At 37.1% G+C, this 16,363-nt stretch overlaps 1 long non-coding RNA gene across 2 annotated transcripts; it reads left to right on the top strand.

Annotated features, from left to right (window-relative positions):
- Positions 1 to 3,359: 3,359 nt before the first annotated feature.
- Positions 3,360 to 14,508, top strand: LOC137242195 (uncharacterized). Of its 2 annotated transcripts, XR_010950120.1 has the most exons (4): positions 3,360 to 3,662; positions 4,060 to 4,265; positions 4,337 to 4,567; positions 14,027 to 14,508. It is a non-coding gene; the product is annotated as an uncharacterized lncRNA (long non-coding RNA). The 2 variants fall into 2 exon arrangements; XR_010950119.1 differs by having other exon boundaries at positions 3,367 to 4,265.
- Positions 14,509 to 16,363: the final 1,855 nt, after the last annotated feature.

The following is a 16,363-nucleotide window of genomic DNA, read 5'->3' as shown; positions in this document are numbered from 1 at the left end:
TGCGCATAAATTTTGTCCTACTAAATTTCAATACGCATTATACTCAGATGTAACTGAAATATGTGTCTTTGTTTCACCCTGTACACTAATTCTATGTATTATATGTGTGTCCACAATTCATCGCAACTGATTCAGCTATATGTTATACCCTATGGCCATCAGAGCGTTGCGTCTCCGCTTTTCGCTACACCCTGTTGCTGTAGCTAGTTGTTTTACCACAGCCGCTAGATGGGTCTCCTAAGCATTATCTAAGCCAGGCATGCTTAACCAACGAAACGATATCATTTCGTTACGATAATCAACGTTAATAAACGAAACGAAGTCATTTCGGTTCGTTTATTAACGTTAAGATCGTCAAATTAACGAAATGATTTCGTTTCGTTTTCTGCCATATCAAAACGAAATCAAATCGTTTATGTTGATTATTAATTTCAAACTATGCTGGCAAAGCTGATTGATGGCAGAGTCATTAAAGGTGAAAGCATTATCCAAGCTGATTGCAACTTTTCTCATGAATTTTGACAGTACGAACATTTCTCAGAGTATTTTTGACATTACCACCAACGAATTACACAAACAAATTACATAGAGTTTGTGTGTGTATGTGCGCTCGTTGTTGCCACCTTACGGCTTCACCATGGCTATAGCATTGCCAGCACAATTCAAACAAAAAGTATCACGTTTTCGTTAACGTTTTTAACGTTAACGAAAGCTTTTCGTTTCGGTTAAAAACGAGATACAATTTATCTTGATAATTTCTTTATCGATAATATTTCGAAGTGTTTCAACGGAAACGGTGGAAATTTTTTGATAAACGATTAGCTTAACGTTAAGGTGCATCCCTGATCTAAGCGAAGATAGGCGTTTTTTTAACACGCGCAAACGAAACGTATACGCGCGTGTTAAAAAACACGGCTAAAAATATAATATAAATTAAAAATGTATATATGTGTGCACATATAAGTATAATAAATTTATTATATTAACGTGTTTTTGGTATTTTTGTTTTTAAACATTTTCTTTAAATTCTATTCTACTTTACATACATAAAATATGTTATTTGTTTAACGGCAAGTTTTGTTTCAATTAAATTACTATTTATGTATTTATGTATATAGAGCAGCTAATTAAATATATGGGGGGGGGGGGGGGGGGGGGGGGGGGGTGTAGGAATTAGTAAGATTTTCGAATTCGTTATAGCTTTGCATTTTCCTTTTCAATAAAAGTTGATTTTTATCTCTGCTAAAAATGTATCCAAAACAATATATTTTATACACTATTGTACAGGTATGTTTATATGCATGTATGTTAAGAGGTGAAGAAATCAAAATATATGCAGCACGTAAAAAGATATTCACTAATAGGAGACATTAATTAAAAAAAATATATATATATATATATTTTTTTTTCTTCTTTTTTTTGGCAAAATTTGTTTGAAAAAAAGGTAAAAGTATGTTTTATTAATAATAGCGTTGTAAGAGTGAATTTAAAGTCATTCACGCACATAAATATGTATGCAAGTATGGAATTAATCTATTATGATAGTTAGTTTATATACATAAGGAAATAGAGTTGTTGTTGTTTTACTTTTGAGACTTCATATGCCTGTATAAGTACGGTGGGGATCATTAATAAAAATTGGTTACATTGAAAATTTGTTCATCAAAAAAAAATGTGGTTTTTGTTATTCCAGAACGGACTCACCAGGTAGGCCGGTACCTACTTAGCCGGAAAAGACCGTCCGGCGGCATCTGCTGGTGTACCTCCTGATGACGTGGTTGATGGTAGCTGTTCTTACCGGTTTATTTGTTGTTGAAGCCGGTTATTATGGTTCTTGCTGCTATTTTTAGTTGCCGGCTATTATGGCTGGTGATGGTGGTAAGCCTGGGAGCTTCATGAGCGCTATATCTGGTGGTAGCGCTTGATGGAGTATTATACATGAGTTTTTCCAAGTTAAAGGATTTGGTTGTTTGTAGTTGCTACAGACTCATCGATGACACCGTGTCGTTTATGGTCTTAACTCGGTAGATATTAGTAGTAGGAGTCCGTGGAAGAGCACAAAAAGGTTGAATTTTGTTTCTGCAGGGCTTTGGTTTTCAACTCACTTGCAGATTCGACCAGTAATGGTTTTAATTACAATATTTTCACCTTTTTGTATTTTACTGGCAGAATGTAGCACAAGGTGAAGTGTGCAATTTTGGCTTTTCCATGCGATTTCAACAAGGCCAATTACAAAGCAATAAAATTGGAAGCAGATATGAATTCTTATACAGCAATTTTACTGCAATCGATATTTTTCGCCACAATTAAGTTTAATATAGCGTACTTTAGGTATTTAGTATATTTCAGTTTTTCACTGGTGCAAATTTGCTTTTATTCCATTGGTTACAGTTTTTTCCATATACTGCTTAGCTAACCCCCACAAGAAGTATCTTACCAACGTTTTGCTTCCACTTTGAAGAAGGTCCTCTGAAACTGTCACTACAAAGGAGGAATCGCAGTTGTAATGCTGCCACGCTCTCCCGTTGCTGGTATATTGGAATGTCGGCGCATCAGCATAGATTAGATTGATACGAATCTTTTGCTTAAGCTCTCATATTTTCGCTCTCACAAGGGATTTATCTTCTAGTTGTTGCTGGCAACAATCACAGATAAATCGTGTCAAAAATTTTGGTAAACTTTAGTTTGACCTACAGCTGTAGAATAGCGTTCAAAAATTATGGGAAAAAGGACAAAAATACTTGTTTTAGTGAAAGTATTATTAGTTCGAAGGCGGAGGGTAAATATTATTTCCCATTCAAAAGTTATCACTAAAAATAAGTTTTGTAAATATGAACTCCCGATGCAACCAGTCCATTTTGATCACAGAACCTGGAACGCCAGACATGCAGGATAAGCCCTATCCATTAAATAATGTTAACTATTATATCATAGGTCCGATTTACTGAAATTTCAAAAGAATATATGGTTTTCACTGCGAGTTAAATGCGTTACAATATTTGACTAATTAATTAAATCGAAATGTAAATTTTACTTAGATTTGTTTATATTTAACTCTAAATAGTCGTATTATTGTAAAATAACTTTAAGGAAATAAATATTTTACGACTATCATTTTATTAAATGATTGAAACTATAATCGCCGAAATGTATGTCAAAAATACCCATTTTCAGATCTATTCATTTTTGTTTGTAGTGGCATCATTGATAAATGTTATAAAAAATGTGCATTTTGACACCGCTCTCTCGAAACAAAGAGTTGCAAATCCATTCATCTATGGCATCAGCTCTCAATTCCAAAACACAACACCCCTACAAAACGGAGGTAACCAGTTCACCCACACATTCAAAGCTTTTTTCGCTCTCCACTAACCCATCGACGTTTCATGCTGTCATCGAAATGACAGTTCATTAATTATTTCGGAAAACATTCAAACGCAAAAAAAATATATTTGTTTACAACGAAAAATATCTTGTGCTTTTAGTTGTGACATGTGACGGAAATTAAAAATTTTGTTGCAGAGAACACCTTTTTCCGTTGGCGGGCTTCGCGCAAAATACCATTAAGTTAATTTTAGTTGTGACATGTGACGGAAATTAAAAATTTTGCTGCAGAGGCCATCTTTTTGCGTTGGCGGCCTTCGCCCAAAATAATATTAAGGGTAACGTTTTACAAGACGGTACACCACCAATTTAAAAATATCAAATAATAATAAAAACGGAGCTCGAGGCGCGTCTTCTGATTCCACGTTTGATAACTTTTGATAAACATTAGGTGGTGCACCGTCTTTCAAATCGTTACCATATTAAGCTGTATAGAATCGACGGGATGGCCTACAACGTTTCATGTCAACTAAATCGCTCCCGATATGGTCGGGCTAGTACCTTAATGGTTCCCGGAACGTACCCGATCTGCATCCGGTAAAGGACCAACAAAGTCGATAACGGGGAGTGTCCTTATCGCTACAACAACAACAACAATATTTACTTTCTGATTTTCATTCATACGTACATATGTGCATTTTAAAATAATAAAAAAATGTTATATTATTCTAATAGATAGCATCTCCGCCGGGTTGCGATTCAGCTCAGAATATGGCAAAATCAGAGGAAATCTACAATTAAATGCAGATTCATGTGTCATTTGCCAAGGATACAAGGTACTTTACAAGCAACATGCTTTGGAATACGGTACCAAACTGGTTGGATGTATTTCCCTAAAAAAGAGTGGAACTACGCATCTTGGTTTGCCAGTATTTGCTTCGGTAATTTATATTGATTTGTAGTGATTAAAATTGCAATAGTAGATAATGTAATGTGAATTAAAATTGAATAGGTAGCCGGAGCAAAAAAGGCAACTGATCGGCATGCAACTGGTATTTATGTGGCGCCACCGGGAGCTGCTGCTGCTATCCTAGAAGCATTAGAAGCAGAAATGTCTTTGATTTTTTGAATCACCAAAGGTGTGCCATAACATGATATGGCTCGCGTTAAGCACGCTCTCTTAAGGCAAAAAAAATCGCGTCTAGTCAGGCTCGATTGTCCAGGAATCATCGCACCAGAAAGGGTAAGTAAATTGGCTACCATATTAAATATATAAGGAACATGTATGAATTTTTTAGTGATAATTTGTCATGCTTTTGTTGATAATCAACTGAAGAATGCAAATACGACAGAGTTCGAAGTTCATGTGAAAACCAATTAATTTTTTAATTAGCGTTTTTGAGTGTATGTATGCATAGAACTGCATGGAAGGGGAGGAAAAATTAATTATTATCAGTAGATTTGCAAGATTTTTGTCATCTTCCCTGCATCGCAGTTGTCATTACATTGCGTTAAGAGAGGACATCAACACCTTACTACCCACAGCCAGTTAAAATTTTAGTAAATTTTGCTCTTTTCATCACTGTTTCAAAACGTGGAAAGTTATATATCGAGCATTCCATGGAGAATGGTACATTTTAGCAGACTTTCGCATTGCCGGCATTATTAATATTCAATCCCTAGAAGGCTTAATGTAGTCATATCAATAGTTCCCGAGATGGTGGGGCTAGTACCACAATGGTGCTTGTTACCGGAACGTAGATAGATAGGTAATTTATTGAGGATTGCACAGTGACTTGCACATCTCCTTCACAGCACCTCATCCTAGCCGACTTCCTTGATGAACCCCAGCAGTGTTCTTGGCTTGAGGGATTAAATGTGGGAATGCTCTGGCCATGGTGAGCTCATAAACTTAGCCCTACGTCTTGAAATTGCGCCGCAATCTAGAAGGATATGGTCCACCGTCTGCTGATCTATCACAAAATCGGTATGTGTTGTTCGATAGTATACCCAGCTTTTGCATGTGACTGTTCAGCCTATTGTGTCTTGTAAGAATAGCCGTTAGGGTTCTTAGGTTATCTTTTTGAGAGGCCTATTAATGCCCTATATCGAGTTGTGCTGTAACCCCCTAACATGAACTTAGATTGACTCAGGCCTGGCATATTGCGCCAGTGTTCTCTCTTTTCCCACCCTTCTGCTAATAAATGCCCCTGTGGGCCAACTGGCAGGAACGGCTCGAGATCGATGGGTCATGCAGTTGCTGCCTCTCTTTCCATGTTGTCCGCCTGCTGTTGTTGTTGTAGCAGTGCTTCGCCCCATCCAATAGGTGCGACCGATCACAAATTGTCATCAATATCCTTTAACGGGAGTCCAAAGAAACTTTCTGTTTCAACAGGGGTGGACCATAATGAGTGGAGTGTTAGAGGCGTTGGTTCCACAATACAGTTAAAGAGATGGTTGGTGTCATGTGGGGCACATTACAAGCAGGACAATGTTTTGTATGTCGGTTGATTCTGGATAGGTAAGAGTTTAACCTGTTACGTTATCCAGGTCGAAGTTGAGCTAGAGTGACTACTCTGTTTTCCCTAGGGAGAGTGCGTTCCTCCTCTGCTAGTTTTGTTCTTTGAGTACAGGAATCACCGGCATAGAGGTTCGACGCCTGTTTGTGGAGTTCACTGAAGACATGCTTGTGTTTTTAAGCCTCATACGGCTGTGTTCTCAGGTGCCGTATTTCCTCATAATGTAATGAGGCCGTGAACAAAAAGAGCCACAAAATATTTATAAAAGTTACGAGGACGCTGGATTTTGGAATCTAGCCCAGAGCAACCTGTCCGATGCAACCATTATTTGCACTTGAAACACTGACAAGAGTATTTATTTTTTTAATTTAATTTATTTATTATTACGGCTGTTTAGGCCTAAAACTTAAACTACTAAGTACAATTCATTGTTATAATCACTTATTTCTACTGAATATGCTGTTGGAATGCCATTTGATTCCGATCAGCATATTTATTAGCGGGACAAAGGGACGAGTCTGAGAGCCACTCATTTTAGGAAGGTTGGAAAGGACGCGTTTCCAATCCTCCAGTGCTCCCAGCTTAAGGCAACAAAATTTGGAACTTATATTTTTCAATTATATGTGTATTTTAAGCTGTCGGAATGTATTAGTCTCCGATCAACACAGCTAAACATGTCTTTGGATGTTGGAAAGTGATAATAACGTGTATCCAATCACCCCTCAACTTTGTTTAGTAAAGACGCTGTCGGAATGCATGAAGATTCCGATTAGCACAGCTCATTTATTTATTTATTTATTTATTTATTATTACGGTCTTTAAGACCTAGTTTAGGTTAAAATAAGAAATTAAACATAAATACTCATGACACATTTAGTGACGTACAATATAAAAACAATTTTTCTTTGAACTTACTAATATTTTCACAGTCTTTCAAATCAGAAGGTAACTCATTATACATTTTATACCCTAAATATTCAAGAGACCTTTTGGCGAACTCAGTTCTTATTCTAGGCAGTCTTATATTATTGCAATTTCTTGTTCCATAATTGTGGATTTCATGATTATAATGTATTTTACTACTCAGGTAATTCGGTAACATTCCTAACCTAAGTTGGTGTATAAATTTCAATGTGAAATAACTAACTGACTGTTTAATACTAAGCCAGTTTAATCTATTGAGCATTACAATTTTTGGCGTTCTTGGAGGACATTTTAAAATAAATCGCATTGCCTTGTTTTGCTGTATTTGAAGTTTCTTAATATATATATCATTACTTAATAGCAGAATAGTAGGACAATAAATAAAGTGTGGTTCAATAATTGAACGATATACCAATATTTTATGACTTTGACTGATATGTTTACATGTTCTATACATGAAGCCTATTTTCTGTGCAATTTTCTTTTCCAGATAAGTTACATGCTCTCCAAAATTTAGATTATCATCAATCAAAACTCCTAAATACTTAATTTTGTCTACTCTTTGGATTTCCATGTTTTTTACCTTCAGCTTAATATTATTTAAACTATTGTTACTTATGATATTGGTGTTTTTACAAAATATCATGAACTTAGTTTTTTCGACATTTAATTTCAGTTTTCTAAGGCATAACCATTTGTATAGCGAGTCGAGGTCTTCTTGTACTTTCAGCATGGCACATTCTGCATATTTTTCACTTATGATAAGCAATGCATCATCCGCAAATAGACGTATTTTACAGTATTTTAAGCATCTTTTGATATCATTGATATACAATGTAAACAATATTGGCGCCAAGACCGAGCCTTGTGGTAAACCAATGTTAACATCCACCACTGATGAAACCTCCTTTCCAATTATCGTTCTCTGTTTTCTGTCACCCAAATAACTCCGGAACCATTCCAAAGCCTTTCCTCTTATACCAATTTTAAACATAACGTCCAATAGCTCAGATCTCTCGACAGTTTCAAAAGCCCGTTTTAAATCCAAGAAGACAGACACCGTAAATTTTTTGTCCGCCATGTCTTCTTTCCAATCTGCAATTACCATATTCAACGCTGTTTCACAAGAATGGCTCTTCCTGAATCCCGATTGTTCTGGGATAATCACATTGTGCTTCTCTAAGTATGCCACAAGTTGATCCTTCACCACTGTCTCCATAATTTTTTCATCTGTAGGTAACGTGTTAATTGGACGTAGTTCCTCAGGTTTCATTGTATTTTTTACTTTTTCAACAGGTATTATTGTTGAAATTTTCCAGTAACTAGGTACAATACCGCTGTTTAAGGATTCGTTAATTATGTCTTTGTAGAAATTAGCAGTATATGTCATGGCATCTTTAACGACACCCTCCGATAAAAGCTTGTCGCCGCCATATTTGTTTTTAAGTGATTTTGTGATAATAATAATATCGTCCACTGCAATGTCAGTAAATTTAAATGTTTCAAATGGATTACTATGATTTGCGCTTATTTCATCCCCATTTACAATTTCTTCGATGCTATCATTAATTTCCACAATACTTTGTATAAAAAAGTTATTTAGGGCATTAGCTATATCATATTCATTTTCCAGGCATTCACCGTTAATTACAATTTTAGTGATATGTTTTTTAACATCATTAAGCTCGACGAGGTCTTTTAGACACTTCCACATACGTTTCATATCGCCATTGTTATGATTTACTCTATCTTCCATGTATTTCTTTTTTTTATAAATTATGGTTCTTTTATATATTTTCTTAATGACGTTATATTCGTCCCAAAATCCAGTATTTCGAGCAGTTTTATAAGATTCTATTTTTCTTTTATGCAGGTTTGTTAATTCTCGGTCGTACCACTTATTTCTTATCTGTATTTGGGTCCTCTTTATATAAGTCAGTGCTTGCATAGCCACAGTTACAACTTCGTTTAGGGCTTTAGTTTTAGTTTCTACTCCGGAAATTGACATAAAGCTGAAATCGCATGTTCGTAGCAAAGTTAAAAGATTTTCAGCACTATAGTACTCCCAACATGTAACAGTAGCATACCTTCTCATTTTACAAAGCTTTGTTGTTGGCACTTCGAAGTGGATTGTCTCATGGTCAGAAATGCGATGTTCACCTATATTTACTGCTTTAACTTTATCATTGTTACTGAATAGCAAATCAATTCTTGTAGACGAGTACTCTGTTATCCTTGTGTCGAAGTTTATCCTTTGTATCATTGCCATTTGTGCAAATAAACTTGTTAGCTGGTTTGAGTATGTTGACGATACATTTACATTGATATTAAAATCACCAATTATTAAATTATTATCCGCCTCCTTGAGATGTTCAGTGATGATTTCATTAAGATAAGTAATAAAGGTGGAGTCACTGCTACTTGGTGAGTGATATATTACACCGATTTTCCATTTTAACGCGCATTTGTTTATTTTTACAATAATGCACCACACATTCATGTTGATAGCTTTATTACAAACTATGCTAAATTGTATATTTTCATTCACATACATGACAACACCGCCAGTGTGCCTACTTTGAGAGTCGCAACGAATGCATTTGTATGTCGGAATACTAAGTTCAGAATCCAAGATATGTTCTGTTGTACACGTTTCCGCACATAACACAATACTTGGTCTTCTTATTTCAATAAGACGTTCCAGCTCGATTTTATTCGCTATGATACTACTAATATTAAGATAAATGCATTCCAAGTTGTATATATTGCTATCTCGATTTAAATAATATTTTGACTTTTGCGCTGCTGTAAGGATTTTCTTTGGTTGCTAATAAACAACTTTCCTTTTCCTTGCATCTAGCTTTTGTTGGTATACGGGACAAGTTCTATCCAGAGTATCATGGTTTTCGTCAAGTCCTAGATTCAGCTCCTTGTTTGCTCGTATGCAGTTAATGCACTTGTTTACTGCATCCTTTATGCATTGTGTATGTTTATGCTCACCCAAGCATTTTGTGCATACTTCCTTTTCCTTGCAGTCAGCCGCTTTGTGATTGAAGCCTTTACATTTAAAACAACACAATACCTGCACTGCATCATATACTCGGCAACGTTCCCAACCTACATTAAGCCTCTCTCCAGCTAGTACATTTGTGAACGCTTCAACATTCATTTCTATCACAGCATTATAATAGTTTTTCGCGTTCTTTTTCACTTCATATTGCTTAACAATTTTGATGTCCGTTTCACTTAAACAAATGTTTTGTCGTTTAATTCTTTGCACCAGTTCCTCGTCGCTATATTTAAAATTTATACCAGTCACCATGACTGCTGGTTTCACTTTTTTGGGAATCTTAACCTCATAGTTATTTCCCAGATTGTTCTCAATGGCATTTTTTATTTTGTCACGCTCATGGTCATTTTCGCTTTCAACAATAACAACTCCGCTTTGCCTTGCTACTATATTAGTTATTTGCAGCCCTTTAGGATCAACTTTCGAGTTTAGGTCAGTTTTGGTTATTTCTATATTTTGCTTTTTATTCGGCTTGACAATTAGGGGATGATTCTTTCTAATGTCTGGTAACACTTCTTTTTTTTGTCCATCATTTTTTGTTATCGCTGCGTATGACACTTTGGCTTCAACACTATTAACATTTTTCTTTATTTCATTGCACATTTTTTTATTCTCTGTACTTATTTCTTCAATCATTTTCTTATTGTCATCCTTGTTTGTTTTCAACTCATCACAGACCTGCTCGCTGCTTCGCTTGAAGCCTTCAGCAATTTCCCGTATTTTGTTTACTTCTACAACACTCTTTTCGCATGATTCTTGCGCTTTTTGCATTGCCTTAATTCTGTCGCTAAATGCAACTTCCACTGCTTTTAAAACTTGCTTTATTTCTCTTTCATGTTTCTTGAGAGCATTATCAAATTCATTCCTGTACTCAGATAGTTGTTTGCCATTTTTGCTCACTACCATCTGCATATCTTTTAGAATGTCATCTACGTTATGCACATACTGCACACAATCATTACACATAAATCTAAGCATTTCACATTCGTCTAATTTATTAACACTGTATTGGTCTATGCCAGAGCATTTTGGTGCTAAATGATAATATCTCCCACATACCCCTTCGCAACGAATTTTTGACACTTCTCCACGTATTGTACTTTTGCACTTGTCGCATTTACTCTCCATTTTTTATACAGAATGAATATATGTATATATATGTATCAAACTTTGTAAGTGGATGCGTTTTGCTTTCTTTATTTAGAGTCACTTTCTCGCAAATATATTAAATTTAAAAAATCAAACTTTATTTGGTATAATATTCTTGAAACCAACTTCTGCTTCCGCTTTTTGAGTCTCTGTCTCACAGATTATTTATTCTTAAAAAGTATTTGAATATAGTTTTACCATTTTAAAATGTAAAATTCAAGGAGCAGAAATAAACACAACCGTACCGTTTTACCGTTTTCAGGCTACTCAACATATAATGGGAGGTTGAAAAGGACATGTTTCCAATCCCCCCTGCTCCAACTTTTATTTGGCCTTATATTCGTTATATAATTTTCGTTATTTTTGTTACACATTATATAATTTTATTGTTATATTAATGCTGTCGGAATGCGAGTGATTCCGATCAGCAACAGTAAATACCAGCTGGAAATACCGAATTCCAGCGAAATTAGTTGTTGGAAATGTCTGGAGTTACAGGTGGCGACCGATTTTCTTTTCCTTAGGGCCGGATGCATTGTATTTTGCTGCTTCCAATATTACCATTCCCTTTTCGCGCTCCAGTATCGGATATATCATGTAAAAAATAAGAGGAGAAAAACGTTATCTTATTGGAAGGGTGTTACAATGCTCCAATAAACTTTTTTTAAAAGTATTGAAGTTATTACTACTTTTTATGTGATAAGGAAGTTCATTGAAATATTTCAGGCCCTTATATATATGGCCGTCCTAAAAAGATTCTTTTCCAGCAAACGCAGCAAACTCATTTCTCAGGACCGGGGTCAGGAGAAGGACCCGGATTGGGTTCGATACCTTCCCGGAAGAGGAGAGTATGGCGCAGACCCGCTGCAAGGATCTGCTGGGAGGATGACAATTTGTGGGAGGGACGCAATAACTTAAACACTGAGTCCGCCTGCTCATTACCCTCTACTCCCCTGTGGCCTAGGACCCAGGGCAACAGTACTACGTTGTGTGCTCCTAATTGATTTAGCTTTTCTACGCACTGAAGGACCAGTGCTGACTTTATTCGAACGCCGCAAATGCCTTTAGTGGGGCCTGACTGCCTGACTGAGTATGGCAATTGTTTCATTGGGGTATCAGGCGCTGAAGTTTCAGCTTAGCGCACTAACTTATACTTCCGCTTGAAAATGCTCGGATGTGCTTTCAGAGTTACTGATATTTTGGCTCTGGGTCCGAAAACTCTGGCTCCAATCCCCTCTGGCGTCTTCGAGCCATCTATGTACCATACGATCTTGAGCAGACTAGTAATACATTGCACCCGCCCATACCTATACAGCCGTACCAAGAGACTGAGCAGCCCATTACATTTTGGCACAACCGGAGCACTGCTGTACATCCAATCTATATGAAAGCTATGCATTCAAAAGTGTTTGTACCAGTGGCTGGTGCATACCGAACTGGACCAATGTATGCTATATTGATGCCTGCACAAATACCAAGCTATGTTTATGTGAATAATGTTACTGCTTATGTCCATTTGCACGGTTGAGCACATACGGTACCTACGTTTATAAGGTGGAACACCACACTATCTACATGGTGATTTAGCCAACGATCACGTTGTTGTAAGAGATTAATTAAAATGTGTTATTCATAAACACTGATTCTTATATTTTCATTATAATTAAACTGTAGACTGTAGACTCATGACGGGTATTCTTACTGGACACTGCCTTCTGGCGTCACATGCCTTTAAATTAGGCTTGGTCAGTGATAGCAGATGTAGGAAGTGCGGGTTGGAGGAGGAAACGATCGATTACGTTCTGTGCTCGTGCCCTGCGCCTGCCAGGCTAAGACTCCAGCTGACAGCTGTCAGATCTAGAAGCAGCAAGTGGCTTAAGTTCTAGGAAGCTTCTGGTATTTGTCAAGAGGACGGAGTTATTTTATAACATGTCCTGGTTGTTGATAGGGTTTTTAGCTTGGTCGTTAAAACAAACTTCTGGTAACACTACGGACTCATTCAGTCTATGTGAGGTCGCCATGAACCCGCCAGTTCAACCTAACCTATATTTTGTTTTGGTTTTTACTTTAGAATCAACCGTTTAAGTAAGCGATGTCAGCTAACTAAGCGCCTTCAAATGTAGATCCATAAGGAACATGGGGTCGCCAGAGCCTCGGCTGTTAAAGAAACAGGATTCGCCACGGGTAGGTGAGGTTCACAATTGGGTTGGAGAAGCTATATATTGCGCTGGCAACTCATTGAACGGGTTGCGCTACACAGCCCCCTGAACCAATTTGGTATTTTAATCGCCTCTTACGCAGGCATGCCTACCGCGGGTATATTTTAAGCCCCCTAACCCGCTGGAGCCATGAGAAGCGTTAGTGACCTTGGGTGTCCCAAGGAAAGTTCCGTCGTGTCTTGTGTTGTTGGGTGAGCGGCCACGCAGCAGCGTGCAACAAATGCACCATTCAGGAGGATACCCTTGCTGAGCCCAGAAAATCTGGGAAAGTTGGATGTACTGGTCGGATGCAGCAAACGAGTATATTCTGTAATAGCATATGATCAACTTGGAGATAACCAAACGTTTACTTTCCTGTCCAACAGGGAACTGGTTCTAGACCCTGCTGCTAAATAAGGATAGTCGTAGTCACATCAATTCGTTCCCGGGTTACTGGGGGAAATCAGTTTTAGCAGTACTTTGCACTTTTCATACTGCACGTCCATACAAGAACTTCGGATAATGAATTAAACAGTTGTTGTTGTTGTTGTTGTTGAATTAAACAGTCATCTGCATTTGTTTGTTTTTGTAGCACGTCTAATTTCCTTCGTAACATCAATCAATTATCCCTTGTTATAATGTTGTGTTCTCTATGAATGCAACAGCGAAGTATCTTCGGGTACCCCTGATTCTAGTTATCTGAAATCTCCTTGAGTCCCTTGTGCCTTTGGCCTCTCAGAAAAGAACTAATTGTGGAGCCCTATTTATAGAACACTTTTCGGGTTAATTATACTAAAAATTTTAATCTATCCTTACTGATATTAGTTTCTTTCTCATTCTAGGTAATTTGATTTTGACGATGTGCGCATAGCAATATTCCAAATATTCCAGCTGTAGCTGAAGGAAGAACATAAATTTGCTCAAATTATAAGAAAACTGCGACAACTATCCCCCCGCCTTTTTAGTACCACAGATAAGGCGCTAACAAGCATACTATGGGAAAGGGTCAAGACCAAAGGATCAATATCACCTATAAATCGACTTTGATAGCACGAATTGGGGCTTCCGGTATTATCCCTACAAAACTCATATGGCTCTGCAAACGCATGTTGAACAACACCACCAGCGCAGGAAAAATTGGGCGTCATCACTGAGCTTCGAAAGTTTCAGAGAGGGCACATCTATTAATAGACGTTATTGTACTTAATTAGCTTGTACATATCAATATACACATATGTAAAGTACACTAGAGTAATAAGGGAATAATTTAAATTGTACAAAAACATTGTATATACGAATTATTTATAATTAAATATTATCTGAACATAAAGGACGCGTTTCATTCATGGAAAAAACGATTTGACAGAAGGTAACCGACACGGGAACCGATAGGCCAGTTAGCCGTGTTGTTGTTGTTGCATATGTTTTGGTTAGCGATAACGAAAACATAACTGATGAAGTAACTTAAAAATGTAAATAACATCGAGCGAGAAGGAATGTCGAAAACACAACAGGTAAGAGCGAGAAAGCGAGTCGCACGTACACTATTTTGAGAGAGCGCATGCGTTACCTTTTTCACGACAGCAATGTAAAAGTCATTAAGACGATAATTGGGGACCAAGTTATTGGTAACGATTAAGTAATCGATTAGGTAACGGGTACCTGTCTTGTAGGGTAAGTTGCCTAGTTTACGCCAAGTCAAGTCTATGCTAAGTATCAGTAATGGAGCCTTTAAATTGGAGCACATTTTTTGTATGAATACATATTAGTTTTGGAACACTCCTATACTCCCAAATGAGTATTCCTTATACTATTTATGCACCGAATGATGGCTTTTGTTTTACATGATTCAATTACTAGAATTTTGTTCTTCAATGACGACAGATCTTTAGGCCTCCTGCGATTTACAACGAGATTGACTGAAGTTTGTGTGTGTTAGTGCAGTCGGGGGGCTTCGTAACACACGTATTTGTTGTCGGCTACACGTTGACGAAAATCAAAAAATTTAGATTTTTTCATTCGCTTATTTGATAGTCGCGGGGTGTGATTGACAAAACAGCAGTGTTGTATTTAGTTTGTGTCGTCATTCAAAAGGAAAAAGTGCGCGGAAGAACAGCAATTCATATTAAAATTTATTGAAAATTATCATCGTTAACAGCTTTATGGAATGTAAAGCTTTTATTATTATTTAATAAAACTGCTGTAGTTGCAAGTAAAAAAAATCATCAACCGATGACGTCATATTCACGTCCGAACGCTATGGTTTCTCAATGCAAATGTTGATTGATGGCTTTTTAATTGATAGTAGCGGAGCAAATACCCGATACGCATCCATACAAAAATTCAGTCAATCTCGTTGTAAATCGCAGGAGGCCTTTTGACACTCCCAAATTGAAAAATCTGGACGGGTTGCTTTTACGAAGTAAGAAAAACGCGGAATAATTCAATCCCTTTCAGTGAAATTGTAGTAGACAAGTATCTTTGGTAGTATATTAGTAGTAATAATGAATTTGTAAATGCCAAAATTTTTTGGGGAAATAATTCATTTTCTACCAAATATTTCGTTAATTGATAAAGTTATGTTGGTTTGGTCATTCTTTCAGAAGTTGTTTGAAGAATGCCGTACGTGAGAACTTTATTCAAAAATGCACTATCTCAAAATTTGTTTCCAAAACTCCCTACATGAGCATAAGTTCAATGCATTTTGTCATAAGAGGTAGTAAGATAGATAATTAACTGAGGATGGCACTGCAACCATTGCTCTATTTTGCCCTCAACTGCTTCACAGCACCTCATCCAAGCCGATTTCTCTGATGAACCCTAGCAGTTCACCTGGCTTGAGAGATTTGATGCGAGAATGCTCTGGCCATGGTGAGCCCATAAACTTAGCCCTACGTCTTGAGATTCCAGGAGTATATGTTCCGCCGTCTCCGTTGATCGATCACAAAATCGGCATGTGTTGTTCGATAGTATGCCCAGCTTCTGCATGTGGCTGTTCAGTCTACAATCTCCTGTAAGAATAGCTGTTAGGATCCTTAGGTTATCTTTTTAGAGGCCTAATAATGCCCTATATCGAGTTGTGGTGTAGCCCCCTAACAATAACTTATGCGGCAGTTACTCGCGAACGTACGTACCAAAAACATGTCAGCTGACACGACCTATCTTATGAGTGTGCAATG

Source organism: Eurosta solidaginis, chromosome 2 (assembly GCF_040869045.1).
Source record: "Eurosta solidaginis isolate ZX-2024a chromosome 2, ASM4086904v1, whole genome shotgun sequence".
Taxonomy (NCBI): Eukaryota; Metazoa; Arthropoda; class Insecta; order Diptera; family Tephritidae; genus Eurosta; species Eurosta solidaginis.
This window is presented reverse-complemented; position numbering and strand designations above follow the sequence as displayed.